The sequence below is a fragment of the Cygnus olor genome, chromosome 7, assembly GCF_009769625.2.
Source record: "Cygnus olor isolate bCygOlo1 chromosome 7, bCygOlo1.pri.v2, whole genome shotgun sequence".
In the NCBI taxonomy this organism is placed as follows: domain Eukaryota; kingdom Metazoa; phylum Chordata; class Aves; order Anseriformes; family Anatidae; genus Cygnus; species Cygnus olor.
Window position 1 is genome coordinate 19,019,235 of NC_049175.1, and position 16,135 is coordinate 19,035,369.

Here is a 16,135-nt window from a genome sequence, read left to right on the forward strand (position 1 = left end):
AACTTCCATGCATCATCCCTATACTCAATATAGACAGTTAAAAGATTTGTTTCCACGTGCTTTCTAAGCAGATTGGAATAGGTCCAGTCATCTATATTTAGGTTAGCAAAGTAGTACAGGGATGTGAGTCTGTGCTCTTGTTCTGGTCTTTGCAGTCAGGGGTATTTCACATCAGAGTCTTCATGAGACACCAGGTCTGATCTGTGTGCCCTGATCTCAGTTGTGAAGAAAAAGAGAAGTCAATATGTAAGCAAGGATCTAAGTAAGGAAATTAATTACAGTTTAATATCTGAACAAACATATCTGAACATTCTGGTTCTCTCTATGAAATAACTCATAAGTAAATGAAAAAAATAAACTGGGAATGGAGGAGGGTGTTTTTTAAATTTGTATTTGAAGGGGGCAGGAAGACAGCATAATTCAATTCTTATCTGCCGCTGGTGACAGTAACTGGTTTACCTTAAGAACAATAGTTGGCAAAGGCTGCATCAACCCCCTGAGAGTTTCTAAATCTCCAGAAAGTTCTATGAGATGAGACCGAATTCAAACCTCATTTTTTAATACAATCTGTTTAATTTCTTCTTGCTTCTTTCACTGCTTTTGAGATGTGATGTGAGGCAATAAAACATGATTGAACAAGTAGTTGATGTTTGTAATACCCGATTGCTGCTCTGCTGATCCCAAAAGTAATTCAATGCTAGGCAGTATTCCGATGAAATGTCTTTCAATGCATCTTTCTAGGATACAAGAAGAGAGGATACGAACCAAGTGCTTCATGATAAAAGGTACAAGCTGGCATCTTTTAATGGCCAAATTTTCACAAGCTGTAATAGAGTCACTTACTAAATAAGAACTGTAACTTCATAGCATTAATCCAAGGAAAAGAAAGAGAGAAGCTTCTTTAAAGGTTTCTGGAATATGGTGATGGAATTCCCTGTGTATACACTATGTTTCATTTAAAATAGACATTTTATCCAGCAGCGATATGGTTATAAGGAAAAAAAAAAATTTTTCCTCTCTCTTGGGAAAGAGATTCTGTCTTTAGTTTGTTCTTGGCCACCACAATGAAGCCTGCATACATTCAGATATACTTGTGTATTGCAGATTAACACTTTACTTACAGAGTGAAAATTGTTTTTTTCTACAACAGTTGAAGTGCCAAAATACATTTTTAGTTGTGACAGAGAGAATATATTGCCAGAATCCAGCCCAGTGAACTCACTGTCTAATGCTGTCTAACATTGTCCTCAGATAATGCCAGACCCCAAGAACTTTTCCTAAATTCTATGAAAGCTTGCCCATGCAAAATTTCAATTGACTAGTAATATAAATATAACACTGTGCTGTGTTAGTATCAGTGTGTAGAAATATGAGGCGTGTGATACCATAAGCACTGTTTCCTAATGGTTAAACTCCACTTCTCTCCACAAACAATTTCCAGTTGGCTGGGCATGCCTCCCTGATTGTGCATACTCTGCTGCCAATTTACTCAGTCCGCCAGCTAATATAAATAGACTGTTCCTGGAATTATGGCAGCTCAGGAAGACCTTTGCAGGATCTGTGAAGAAGGGGTTAACGAGATTAATGACATTTCAGACAACACACAGTTTCTTGACTGGACACACAGAAATGGCCCTTTGGCTGAGCTGAAGCGTCCCTGAAGTATCCCCACGAACAAGGTCCCACCATCACAGACACGTTTATAACCTGTCGCATGGTGCCCCACGGTGGCTGCTTTCCCTCTGTTACATTTGCCAAAGCCAGCAACTGCTCAATTGATTTTGATTACTACTTAAAAAAAATCTTAATATCAATTAATGATTATTTGCTAATAGTCAGAATCCAACTGTAAAACAACATTTGGCAATTAGTGCCTTTTTCTAGTTCTCTTCAAAGAGGGAATAGTTCCCTCCACCTACCTGAAGTTGATTTTGTGCTGCTTTTTAAGACATAATTAAGTAAAAAATCTAGCAGTTAGAGTGTTTCTATTATTAGGTTCCTTTTGATTTGTATGGTTATCAGACTAAAAGATCTTAATGTCTGATGAAGCTATCAACAATTAGAATGTGTGATTCTTGGTTCATTTTTTGTACACTTTTCAGGCTGTGTTATGTTAATTTGGTTTTTGATTATAATGAGTTTCTAGCACATTTCCATTTCACTTTCTCATGTGAAATGGAACTTTTGTGCCACAACCAATAGTAAGGAGATGTTTAAAGATATTACCAAACTGCTTTGTTTACTTCACGTAGGCATTTGTATTACTTCTGGAATTTTCTAAAATGTTTTGAAGTCTGAGCTTTGCTTCCACATATATCTCCATTAGCAAACAGTATTTATCAACCTATTTTCATAGGAGGACATGGATGTTGATCCTGGCTGTGACTTATCAAGTGCTAGTGTGGAAAAACTGCCTACCCAAGTACCCACAGTTCCTGCTGATCTCTTCGTGATGAGAGAATTGGTGAGGCACGGAGGGGGTTTCTTTTGTTCATTTCCAACAGACAGCTTGCACTGCTGCAACATACCTAGGTGCCTGTGTGATTATTATATAAATGATTAAAATAAATAATGATAGATTTACAGCGGCTGCATGTTTGCACAGGTGGTTCAGGCTGAGTAGTCCAATGAAATTCAACTTTTTGCAATACAGTCTATTGAAAATTGCTTAAGAAATGTTAGATGGTCCTTTCTTGCAAAAAAAATCTTTAAATAGATAACTGAAAAGATATTTTAAAAAATCCGTACATGCAGTTCTTTACCTGTTTGTCTAAATGTTGCTATCTCGTAGTTACAACTCATGCCTAGAATATCTTGTTTCTATTTTCAGCTTGTCTAAAATGACTGCAGGCATAATCAAATATTTGCTTGCAGAGCAGCTATTGTGGTTTAAGGAGTTGCCACATTGTATCTGTTCACTACAATCCCACTCAGCTGAAGCCTGTTGGGTTACTATGTGTATTATGCTATTCATTTTTGGTGCAAAAATAAATCCTTATTCCTTAATATCGAAGTTCTGTGGGTGAAAAAGGTAATTTTATATAGCTTTGTTCTGTTACTCGATGCTATAGTTTCTAATTTTTGATATTTTGATCATTGGAATTCGGGTCAGATAACTCAGATCCATTGCTTTGACACCAGAGATTTCCACCTGAATTACGTTTGCTTTGCAGTTTATAAACATTGATATATTAAAACAGTGTTCACTACCAAGGATGTGGTAATTGATAAGAACTTAATGAAAATACTCAGAAATGACAGAACTACATCCCTAATGCAATTTCATGACTGCTGAATCCAGACATTTTAATATGATGTTCATAAATATACTGCTATTCCGATGTATAGGAGTGAGAAAGATTGCAGTATTTTGACATAATTCAGAGTTTTTTGGCGCTGCTTTTCTATCAAAATATTTATTAGACACTCAAAAACAGCGTATTTTAAAGCAGCAGTCCAAATACAAGACTAATGCTGCTTGGACACCTAAACTGGGGAGTTAAAAAGTTGCTTAGGAATACACGTCTGTTTAGAAGTGCCAACTTTGAAAGCTATAAAATCTTAATGAGAATTAGATTGTGCCTTGGAAAATAAATGTGACAAATCTGGACTCAATGCAAAACACCGTTTTGTACTTTAAAGGGACTGTTATCCTTCTGTACTTGCAAATCTTTATACAGCCTTACCTTGAGTAGGATGATCAGGAGCAATAACTCTTCCCAAAAGATACAGAGTACCGTCAACCACCTGTAAGGCCACCGGCCTTGTTGCACGTAGCCATGCTGCCTGAACACAATGTCACCCCACCTGTTTCTTGCAGTGGAGAGACCAGTGGTTAACACCGGAGGTCCTCTTGCCAATAGAAGGGATCATGTGAGGATACCACAACCTGCATCAGCCAAAATCAGCAGGGCTAAACTATCTGCTGGCGAAGATGGTTATGACCTACCCAGATTAAATTTTGCCTGCAGTGTGTTTTGGGAATTCATGTTGCCCCTTCTGCCAGCTGAGTTTTGCCTTTGGCATACATAAGCATGGCAGGGAATGCAATGTCTGACTGTGATCTAACATACTTAGCAAGGTGAACTCTCAAACCAGAAAACTGGCTAATTCAGTTCTGGGACTGTCCCATGGAAGTGATCAGAGGTGAGGTGGGAGAGACTGTCAGTCTCGGAAACACACTTAGAGCCTCGTGGGATCTAGAAAGCCCTGGGGGTAGAGTCTGAGCAACAGTTTTGTTTTGTTTTGTTTTTTCCTATAACCATTGTGTATATGTCTGTGGGGAACCACAAAAGAACCACTTTAACATACGGAGTGAAAATAGGCTTGCTTAAATTGAGAATTTTAAGGGTGGAGAGTGCAAAGATTTCCATAAAGTGGGCATATGAGTAGTAGTATATGAACTGCTCTTTGGAACTGAAGCTTTTAACATCATGATAGTGGGTGAAGCTGGAATTTCTGAAGCAAACCTTTAGTATATCCAAATCTGTGCCTATTACAGCCATGCGGAAGGACAAAAGCTGCTAGCAACAACAATCTCACTGTAATATTTGGCATCTTCAAAAATGTGGCATAAGCCATTCAAATGTTTGGCAAAGTATAATACGTGAAATGTCCATTTTACTGTGCCCTGTGCCCATGTGGAAGACTTTACGTTTTGGAATACTGTTCCTAATTTCTTTTTGTACTATGTGGTGTAAATGTATGAAAGCTTGCTTCAAGCATATTGACATGGCTTCGAAGCATTGAGAAGCCTTGTTTCGTCTCTGAACAGGGACATTTGTAGAAGAAGAAATGAAGAAGAAAGAAGAAAAGAATTAAAAGAAGAAAGAAGATAAGAGGAAGAAAATAAAGGAAAGAAAGGAAGGAAGTGAGGAAGTGAGGAAGAAAGGAAGAAAAGAAACCAAACAAAACATTGAAAAAACAGTATGCACATCAGGTGCCAAGAGCCAAAGGCAGTGGTAATGAATAACTCCAAATCTCACAGAGAGGCACCGAAGATTTAGAGAAAAGACAGTGCCAGACCAGCTGCAGACCAAGACGACGTTCCAGGCCCCAGACGCCCAGCGACGAGACCAAGCGCTGGCAGGCCGGGGCTGCCAAGGCCGAGAAGGATGCCGAGGAGCACAGGAGGACGGGTGCCGGAGCACGAAGGCGCCCACCTGCAAGGCGCCCGCTTTTGGCGAAAGCCCCAGCAGGCAGGCAGCCCAGCCGGCCGACCGCAAGCTAAGGAGCGGCTCCGCGAGGCCGCCCGGCCCCGCAGCGCCCAGCCGGGGCGGGGACAACCCGGCCCCCCGGCCCCGGGCCGCCCCCAGGGCTCCGTGCCCGGAAGGGGGCGGCCCGGCAGCGGCGGGGCCGGGGCCCACGGGCGGGGCGAGCGGAGGGGGCGGGGCAGCCGCAGCCGCGGCGGGCGGGCGGAGCGCGGCGGTGTGTGCGCGGCCCGGCCCCGGCTCATTACTCAGCGGCCGAGGCAGGAGGCGGCGGCGGGAGGCGGTGAGCGCGGGGACGGGGCCGCGGCCCCCCCAGGGCTGGGGACGGGGAGGGGGGAGCGGGGCCGAGGCGGGGCGGGGCGCGGGGAGCGGCCCCGCCGGGCCCGGCCGCTTTGTTTACGTCCCCGAGCGGTCGCAGCGGGCCGGGAGGGAGCGGCGCGGCGGGGCCGGGCCGGCCCGGGGGGCTCCCGGTGGGCTCGGCTCGGCGCGGCGGGGCCGGGGGTGGCCGGGCGGGTAATGGCGGGGGCCTCTTTGTTGGTGTGACAGGAGGGGCTGCGGGCTCCTCCTCCTCCTCCTCCTCCCCCCGGAGCGGGGGGCACCGGCACGGCCCGTGCGGCCTCTGCTTCCAGCCCCGGCCCTCGGCGGAGGGGCTGCGGATGAGGAGGGGGGGGTGCAGCCCTGTGTCAGCCGCCTCCGGGGTGAACTGCCGTGACCTTGCTTTAAAAGCGCCTCTGAACGCTGAAAATGCGCCTCTGGCGTGGTGTAGCTGCTCCAGCTGTAAGGGCTTGGGGCAGGTGGGCAGGGTCTTTGATTTGCCTTTTCCTTTTCGTGTTTCTGGTAAAAGGACCGAGCAGTCTCTTTGCAAATTTTGACTTGCGCCTTGATTTCTCAGTGTTGCTGACAGCATCCAATTTTACTCCTGAAGCCTATTTCTTGAGGCTTTGCTCTGGAGTGGCTCCATCAGTGAAGCTTGACCTGCTAATCTACAAATCTAAGTCCCACTTGATTATTTTGTTCCCCCAGCTACTGAAATGGATTTGAACAAATACAATTCAAATGGATTTGAACAAACACAATTCAAAAAACACACTATCATATAGAATGGGCTTGCTGAGGTCTTTCAGACAATCCCCAAACCGTCCATGGTTTGGCCTATCTGATAATGTAAACACAAAGGGTGTTATAAATATTCGTGGCAGGAAAGTATTGCTTGCCCTGGAGCATGTGCCCATAGAATTCAGCACGCTACTGTCACAGCTGGGTTTCATTTACAGGTGTGGAGACTTGACTAGTGATGGCCTCAGTTTACAGGAGACCCAGCCTCACTTCTAGAGGTGCCAACAAATGCACTTCTAGGGCAGAACAGTATTTGAAATGCCTCTTACTTTGTCTATGCGTTTGCAGGTATATTGGCATCTTAGATAATTTTGAAATGGCTCAAAATGTGACATGAAGAGAAACTGGGCCAAATCTAGTTAAGAATACGGTCCAAATGGGCTCACTGATTTGGGCATTCCTTGTGCGTAACGAAGGGAAACTCTTTGCTCTTTCAGTAGTGATGAGGAAAAATTATTTGAATTTCAAATGGTCCTGTGCTGTGACTTCGGTCTGGGGGGCAGCCATCTTGTCTTTTCCCCACTGGAATTCAAAGATGTGTAGCATAGACTGGTTAGGTGGTAGTGTGGTGATGCATCCGCCATCATTTTCCCCTCCTTGCTGTCGTTTTTGTCTTATATTCTCTCTTTCCTCCTGCAAGTGTTTGAATGCTCAGAAGCTCTGATAAAAATGCTAGGGAAATGTTTAATTCTTCCTTTCCCTAGCATCTACTGAACAAAACTAATCCAGAGTTTCAGAGTATGCACAAAGCTGGTTGCATGGAGCTGTTGTCTGAACTCTGAAAAAGGAATTTTAATGAGGTGTTCCTCCTGTGTGGGGTCTTCAATCTCCCAAGCATTTTGGGCCAATGGCCTCTAGAAGCGTTTCTAGTCATCTTGTGGAGCACCATATATTTTGGGGAGACTTCTAGGTCAGAAACAAGAGAAAAATGATCTGGTATGGTTCTGAGTCGTGTGGTTTGGGACTGCTGGTTCTAGGTAGGAGAATTGCCCTTTGTGTGTGGCTTTCGTGCTTTAACTTGTAACCCAGCTGGTCAGGGAGCAGGGCTTTTGCAGCTGTATAGGAGTGCAAGTGTAACAACCGTTTACAAATTCTGTAGGTAAACTTGTTACATTGTCTGGTTGTTACACAAATACAGGAAATAAACAAGCGTTTGGGATTTCAGTGACTTAATTTTCTGCCTGCTACTTTCCTGAAATGATGGTTATTTCTTTTAGTTGTTTTGTCTCTGTTAACTTATTTTTAAACCATGACATAATGGGGTAGTATTTTGAGATTTAATGCTACTTGGTTATTTGTTCCCTGTATATTTTCTTTGACTTTTTTATCCCTTGTTCCTCAACTGCCTAAATTGACTGCTTATTGTGTAAAAGATGCATAGAAAGTACATGCTTAGCTCTTTGCTTCTGAGGTTTGATCCAGGGCTCTGGACTAATAATAAAAGTGACCTTCTTAATAGTCTATAGAAAAGCATGGTATGCTATTCTCTCCATCCCCTCAACCCATGGGGGAAAAACGTGCTCTGCGTGCGTGCATAGATTTTTCGAATATATTTTGTATATATGTAATATTCATTGCTATATTTCTTTGCAAATTAGACTAATCTGATTATAGGCTTTTAATAAAGACAATATATTTTATTGCTGTGAATGTTTTCTTTAAAAAACCCTAGTTCTTTGTTCAAAACCTGCAGAAACAGACATCTGTTTACATTATGTACAATGTCTTGGTTTTTGAAAGCTCTTTAAACATTCAGTTTAAACTACTTGTGCTGTTTGCCTGCTGAGAAGTTCATCACAGGTTGGACATGGATTCTGAAAAACAACTTTTACTCTGCTGAATTAAGCATCTGAACATGTAGTTTTCAAATCTTTTAAGCATCTCCTTGTTTAAATAGAGATAGAAGTTCACTTTTAGACTTGATAAAGGCCCTTTTGGCTCTCCTTGTTAACAGATGAACTAAGTTTAAAGAGGCATTGCTCCATATACATGACATATTTGTATGAAAATACGTGAATAGTCATTTTATTTGTGTAAGTTTTCTTTTTTAACGGTGACTTCAGCATCAGTGAAAGTGGCTGATAAAATCCTTGCTTTCAAAGCAATTATAACTGTTTATATTTCTATCACATCCATAGTTTCATGTTCAGTGGTTATCTTGCTCAAGCAATCTCTTTCCCTGCTGTTCCTCATTGTCAGCTGCTGTGGTAAAATAGATCAGGGAACTAACTGATTGCAGCTGAAAAAAATCTTTCTTGTGGACTATTTTTCAGCTTGGTGAATTCCCTTATGTGTCTAAACAAACAACTATGCTGTTATGAGGTAGAAAGACAAGGAGGCTGATGAAGTGGGAGTTGCTCTCAGTTATATACGTGCATGAGGGTTCACAGGTTAAGTAACAGTTGCTAGAAGACTAAAGCAATGCAAGTGGACGGACCTTTTGCATGTTGAGAAGTGCTTCTTTGAAGATGTGTGCAGACTGACTTTTCTGCTGATGTTACCTGAAAGTATACTGAACAAGCTGCTTATTTTGACTGAATGCACTGTGGAGACCAGAAAAAACTGGGGAGGAGTACCTGCTAGGTAACAAACGTAAGAATACAAATGCTCCCTTAACTGTTTGTATTATTTTCAAGAATACATAGCATCTAACCTTTAGGGTTTTTTGCTTGTTTGAAATGCCCTACTCCTTTTCTGTCCCACCTTTTATTCCAAATGTGGAACTCCAGGTATAGGTCACTGAGTAGTTTTCTAGGCTGTTTGTATTTATCAAATGTTGAGTGGAATTTTAGTACTATTCACGCATATAAGTTCATCCTGTGGGAAATCAGCAGCCTTGCTCAACTGTGACTGATACTTCTAAAGAAATGTACTGTCTCAGAAGAATTTGAAGATAGTGCTGAGAAGCTCAGGACTTCCTGGTGATGGGTGGAGTATGTTGCCAGTACATTGACTTGAAATTTATGGGAAGTAAACAGTAATAATTGTAGCTATGTATGATGTACCCTTCAATTAAGGGGAATTGTTTCTTGAAGTGCTAAATCAAAATCAACCAGAACCATCACATAATTTTAAAATGAAACTTAAATTCTCATTAGTTGAAGTAAAAATTGATGTTAGCTCGATGAATGCACCAAGCACATGGTAGCAAGACTCCTTTTGTACACTAGAAGACTTTTCCAGACTTATGTAGCATAAGGAATACTCCAGCTCACCATTTATTTCCCGAACAGCCAACAGTGCGCAGCAGTTTGCTTCTGCAATAGCTTTTTGCAGGCTTTGGGCGAGAATTCCTCCAAGAGGCTGGAGCTGACAGCATCAGCCGGATCTGAGTCAACGCCGGCTGGTAACAGATCTTTCTTATAAAGAGGAGAACTGCCCAACCACCTGTGTTCAGAGAGTACTGTTATCTTAACTGTTCTTTATTTTTTAAGATATCTTGTAAGTTTTTTTTATAAGGCAGTGTTCCTGATTTGTGTGTGAAGAGATGATCATGGTGTACCAAGCTTATAAGTAAAAGCAACACACTTGTTCTCAACTTTAGACGCTCTTTTCCCTAAGTGGTTAAAAACTAATCCTTGGTTCTTTTTCTGTCCAAACTGTTTGCCTGTAAGCTTGATACCAAAATAAACCTCTTAGTTGTTGCCCATATTGTCACTTTTATTGTTGGATAAATGCTGCTTGACGTGTGAACAGACGGGATGCTTATTAATCTTTCTCAGTTGGATCTTGTAGACTAATGCTACATGGTGACTGGCAGAAAATGTACTTCATTGGTCATCTGTGTTGCAAACAAAGCAAATACTGTATATGTGCTCATGTACGTGCACTTCAAATAAACAAAAAGGGAAAATGCCAATTCTACAGTACTGCTGGAAAGCCTATTTCCTGTCATTATGGATTCGGAGTATTTAAAAAACAAAACCTCTGACGGCTCTGGTCACTTAATTATGTTGATGTTATACCAAGATTTTTTTTTTTACTGTAGATCTTAAAAGCATGCAGGAAAATATCTTAACTCAATATTTACTCTTAACTATAAACGGTGGCTGAACTGTATGTTCTACTCAGTGTAGTCTGTGTAGTTCCTTCTTAAATATTTGCCTTGTATCTCAGTCTTCTGAACAAATCCTCGGCTGTCTCCAGTCTCGTTTTGTTTGTAGTGAAATGAGAAAAGTGATCATCCGCTATCACGTTCCTTGCTGTGATCTCAAAGACAGGGGCATGCCCAGCTCTGTGAATGTATGGGGGCATATGTACTTCAGTGCGTAAACCGGAAACAATCCTTCTGCTCTGTTTGGGGAGCAGCTGGTGGGGGAGCAACTTCTGCAGAAGAGGGCCTGGGCCTCCTGCTAGAGGAGGAGCTGACCAGGAGGCAGCACTGAAGACTAATTACAGAACCTGGCTAGCCAGCATGGGAAGAAATTGTTCCTACCTGGGGGCAGTTGTGATGCTCTAGCTGTAGCAGTGCCTGGTAGATCACACACATGTGCACACCTGTTAGAGAAACAGGGGGCTCAGAGGGTGGGGGGCTGGAGCACCTGGGCCAGTGGAGGGATAGGGTCTGCAGCCTGTGGAGAAGGCATGGGGAAAATCTAAGCGCTGTCTTTAGGGGGGGGCTATAGAGATGATGGAGCAAGACTCCTTGCAAAAGTGCACAGTAAAAAGACAAGAGTCAATGGCCATAAACTATAAAATACAAGTTTTTATTGGATGTGGAGGGAATATTTTCCTACCTGTGTTGCATAAGCAGTACCAAGAGCACAGAGGTACTATGTGTCCCGGAATCTCCATCTTTCCACGGAACAAAATTACAGAAATAAAATGTTAAAGTTGCACCTGTTTTGAGGACGTAGATGATGTCTAGGCATTACTTTCCATATGATTCTGCTGTTTATGGATTTATTTTCAAAGTAGCTTAAGGAAGTTGGTAAAACAAAGGCGCAGTGATGTAGATAAATAAGGCTGCTCATAACTGGAGGAAGAAGCAGTGAGTTGTGATAAGCATCTTCTTTCCAGTCTGCTAGTGGCAATGCTGGCATTTCTCTGCCCTGCGCTGAGCTTTCCAGCTGATTATGCCAGAAGTGCTTGCAGGCAAGCATGAAGATCAGAAAAGAAAGGTTATGGTACCTATCGTGCCTGGGTTCACAGTGATGAACATGACAGCCCATCCCTGAAGGAGCAGTCTGGCAGCTGGCTGCCATTTGTCCAGGTGTTGCTTTCTGTAGCAGAGGATCATGTTAGCAGGTGGGCTGCAGAGCTTTGGTCTTCTGCTGGGTGGGTGATGGCTCCTCCAGGAAACAGTGTCACGGAGCAGATCTGGTCAGCTTTCTCAGCAATGGAAAGAGCCCTTCACGACTGCAGAGGAGCGGTAGGGCCAGTGTCAGCAGGGCAAAAGAAAAAGAGCCATCGTAGAAATCCTTTTGTGCTGCTGTCCCTTAAGGTTGTGCTGCTTCCAGAAGACATCATCCTGCAGCTTTTTTTGCTACCGCTAATTCTCATGTATTTGTCCGTTTAGTAAAGTTAATGTGAAGCATTGGGGAAAGGGAGGTGAGCAGAATAAGAAGTTACAGCCCCGAGTGATTGTTTTGTCTCTTAGGAAAGTGGCTGACCTGGGGTTTGAACCTGTAGGTAGTTAAATACATGCATACAGCTGCTCACGGGTGATTCCGAGTAGGTCTGTGTGAAATCTGCTGGTAGCGCATCACTGCAAGCCCTAAATGTATTCTCTAATAGTTTTAATGCCTAAGTTTATGCCAGAGCAAATTTAACCTCAGTTATGATGTTTCCGTGGTCTTAGGTATAAAAATACAAACGTTCTTATTACCATTTAATCTTAAGTTTTACTATGCAAACAGTAAAAAATTGAATGCCGTGGTTGACACACAGGTCAGCACGGATCAGATGGCGATTGTTCATTGTGCCCGTGTTTTGGATGGAGAGAAACATGACTTCCTGGTGAGTTCAGAGTAGGAAGGGGAGTAACATGATATCCTAAAAAGCTTTATTAGGGATGTGTGGGCTAAGTTCACTTGCTTCATTTAGTGCCAAAAGTGAATATTGAGGAGATGCACAGTAACAGAAAGATCATTGTGCGTGATAGTGGTTCATTTAATGAGCAGTCAAGCCTTTCAACAGAGTGACTTTCATTTGCATGGGTTCCTGCAATGGAAAACTCATCTTTGTTGAACAATAGCCAGTGTATCTTTTGCAGTTTATTAAATTGAAGCATGACGATTCTTGTGCCACTCATTTGTCAAGATGTGGAAAAAAAACCCTGAGTTTCTAATAAGCTTATGTTTGCCATACAGGGGTCTCATTAATGTTAGCATGGAACTGTGGGGAAATCAGAAAATCTTGATGTAGCTAGAGTTACTTTATTCTTCTGCTCCTTTATTTTATTTGAAGTTTTTTCTTCCTGCTTTTCCTCAGAAATTTCCTCATCACTGCTGTTAGTGTGCATAGCCACTAGCATGCAGTGCTTCTGAAGTTTTTTTTGTTCTTGTTTGAAGAATGGGAATTCTCAAGCCTTTTAGTTTGAGAACTTCTTTCTTAGTGTTTTTTTTGCAAGGACAGAGCATCAGACACTACTGAAGTCCAAGAGAAAAAAGAGAAACTGGAGAACAGAACAGACTATATTGCTGGTAGTAGTGACTCTAGTAGATTCTCTTGCAAACTGCCTAGAAAGCAAAGCCTTTATTTTGAAATGTAGTTTCAAACCCCAATGCCACCCTCCACCAGTAAATGACTGTGCACAGTATGGTTCTGCATTACACGTGGGGTCTGTGAAGGAATTGTCAGCGCTGAGGTTGTGATGTGTTTTGGAGGTTTTTGTTCCATTCTAAAACTCTTATTGCTGAGCCATTTAATGCTAAATATTTTAGACAGGATTTCATAGCACATTAATCTGCTTGTACTTACCAGATAAATGCATGAATTAGTGAAAATAGCACATTCATAATTGGATTCTAAGTTTTTGTAACAGGGATTTAAAGTTAAAACATTTTACAATTTTTTTTTTAGTGGAACTCTCGATGTGAGTCTTTAATGTCCTTTTAAAATGTTCTGAAAACCTTTTTCCCCAGCTGTTACACAACTCCCCGCTTCCTCTAGTGTTCTGTAGCTGTTTTCTTCTTCAATATCAGTATGTAATGAGTATTTTAGGTCACTTGATGTCTTTTGTTTGCTCGTGTCCTTTGAAAGAATCAGAGAATCTTTCAATCTGATTCTTCTGCTGACACATGTAGCTTCTATATACTTCATCTTCCCCTATAAGTAGAGGTTAAAGAACGTGCATTTCCTCCTCCCCAGAGTAGCCCTGGAATGGGATTTCTCTTCTAGCCTTGTGCAGATCTCATTCAACAACCCTGAATCATGTTTGCTGGATTGTTTGCTGATGACTTGCCTTTTTATACTATATTATTGTTTTGCCAGCAGTCACTGGATGAGCAGAGGACTAGCATATGCAGGCAAACATTTGTCATTTCGGTGATATGGCTAGAAATAACATTCCTTTAGGTGGGTAGTTGAAACAGAATACCGAGTTTGATAATTGATTCTCTGCTCATGAATTTCAAGTTAGATTACTGTTAAGCTTTTTGAAGTACCTCAGTAAGTTGAATGGGCCATTACATATGATTCTGCCCCAAAGGGAAGTATAGAATGCAATACAGAATCGCATTCCTTTTGAACATCACACTTACAGTTGTGTGAGAGTGTTATGGTGTAAGTGGGATTTTTGACTTATTATCACATTGCACTTCTGGACACAATTGAGTTGGGTACTTCCCATTCATAAGATGGGATGGCTTTTTGAAGTCTTGCTTCACTGAATTTCCACTGTTTTCAGATTTTAACATTGTAAAAACAACAACAAAAAATACTACTGACAAATAATGTCCTGCCAAAAAACTGAAAATAATCTGTAGAAATCAGAATTGTATTTTTAACAGCCAGCAGTAACATTGCTCCTTCTTCGTAGATTTATTTAGTACTTTTATATTTTAAGCCTTTTAAAAAATGTTTACCTTGAACTTCTCACCATCAACTGTCCTTTTGTATAATGTTTTATTTGAAAAAGGATTAAGGAATTGGAATATCCTTGCCTTATCCTATTATTTCTGTAAAAGAGAGTTTTGCTCAGAATAGTCTTTTAATCTGCTGTCATAACAGCTTCTTTGCCAAACTGTAGTATTACACAGTTTTCTTCTGATGGAGCCATTCTGGTTTATGATTTGTGTGGCAAAACTGACCTGCAAGAGACAGTTGGCAAAGTGTTGCTTCATGTATTGTGATAATAGGATTCAGCATGGAGCCATCTGTAGGGAAGCTTCATGTGACATTACACTGAAGAAGCTGTAGAGACCCAGTCCTATGAAATGTAGTGCAGCAGAGTGAGAATTTCTTTTGTAGACGTAGCTCTATTCATTCTGGTAACGTTTGCTCTAGAAAAATGGTACCGACTACATTTTTTTATGATTAATTAAAGTAACATTTCAGGAGTCTGAAAAATAAAAAAATAAAAACTTGAGAAGAAAGGTGGTGTGAGAATCTTCAGGGTTACAAGTGCTGGGCTGTGTAATATTGGGTATTGCAGACTATCTGCCTCTTCATTTACATCCACATGGCATGCGAATTTAAAACCTATTTTAAAGAGGAAGGAAGATATTTATCTTAAAAAATCCCTGCTGTTGTGTAATCACTTCTTTAAAAAATGTTTAAGAATAGAGAAAAACTCTGCAGTGCAAATACATCTCACTGTGTGACCTCCTCAGTTGATCTGTGCAATGTATTCCTGTCCCAACACAAAGTACAAAAACCTGGAAAACTTGCTGTACAAAATACTGTATACTTGCAAAGTGTTGCAATAAATGAAATTTATAGATGTGGTGCTTAGGGACATGGTTTAGTGGTAGACTTGGCAGTGCAAGGTTAACGGTTGGACTTGATGATCCTGGAGGTCTTTTCCAACCTAAGTGATTCTGATTCTAAATTAGAAGTGATTTATAACTTAGGGAGGATATGTATGTTAAATAAGTGTTATTGGCACAGAGGAACACTTTGCAGGGAGAACAGCTGTGTTTACTTGCTGCTCGTGTTACAGGAACTGACTTGACCATGAGAAGTGCTGGAAGGTTGTATGTGCTGCTTTCCTATTTGTTGCTGACTTGGATATCAGAGGTTGACTTGAGTATCACTAAGCCTTAGATGAAATCTGGGTAAACCTCAAACTATCCAATTCTTAGAACAGTTTTCAGGATGTTTTAAATGCTTATGTTGGTGACTCTCTGTAGAATTTGCTTTGTTTTCAGAATATGTGCGTTTTAATTCATACACCAGGAACCAGGAAATCTGGATAGTACCAAGTGTCTGATACGCACAGATGATGAGGAAGTGTCAGGTTTCATCTCCCCTGCCACATCCCAGCAGACTTCCTTGCTTCCTTAGAGGAGGGGAAGGCAGCAGAAGGAACAGCAGATAAACAAGCAGAAACGTTCACGTTTCGTGGAGTTGATAGCATGTGTTCACTTACCCTTCTTTGTTTCCTTGTCTTCAGACTATTGGAAGAGCATCTATCTGCCTGGCACACTGGGTAGTTAATTTCTTCTGATAACATTGCACCTCTGTTTCCCACAAGGGGTGTTTGCTAGCTCATTCTCAGTTGCAGTGTTTTTTAAAAGCTAGGTTATTAAACAGGGAATTTCACGACATGAGGGTACTGGCCTCTGCCCATGCAGCTGTCTGTAGGTCTCAATTTCACTAGATAAAACAATGCCTTAACTCTTCATGAGTGACTATATCATAGTATT

At 41.5% G+C, this 16,135-nt stretch overlaps 1 protein-coding gene across 3 annotated transcripts in view; it reads left to right on the plus strand.

Annotated features, from left to right (window-relative positions):
- The first annotated feature begins 5,378 nt into the window (after positions 1 to 5,378).
- The window catches only part of MAPK8 (mitogen-activated protein kinase 8), a 46,867-nt gene continuing 36,110 nt past the window's right edge, over positions 5,379 to 16,135 (plus strand). For 2 of the 3 annotated variants that reach the window (XM_040563248.1, XM_040563246.1), the window contains exon 1: positions 5,379 to 5,493. The gene's annotated coding sequence lies outside the window, so the exon portion shown is untranslated. The remainder of the gene's footprint in view (positions 5,494 to 16,135) is intronic. The other variant, XM_040563247.1, reaches the window with a different exon arrangement.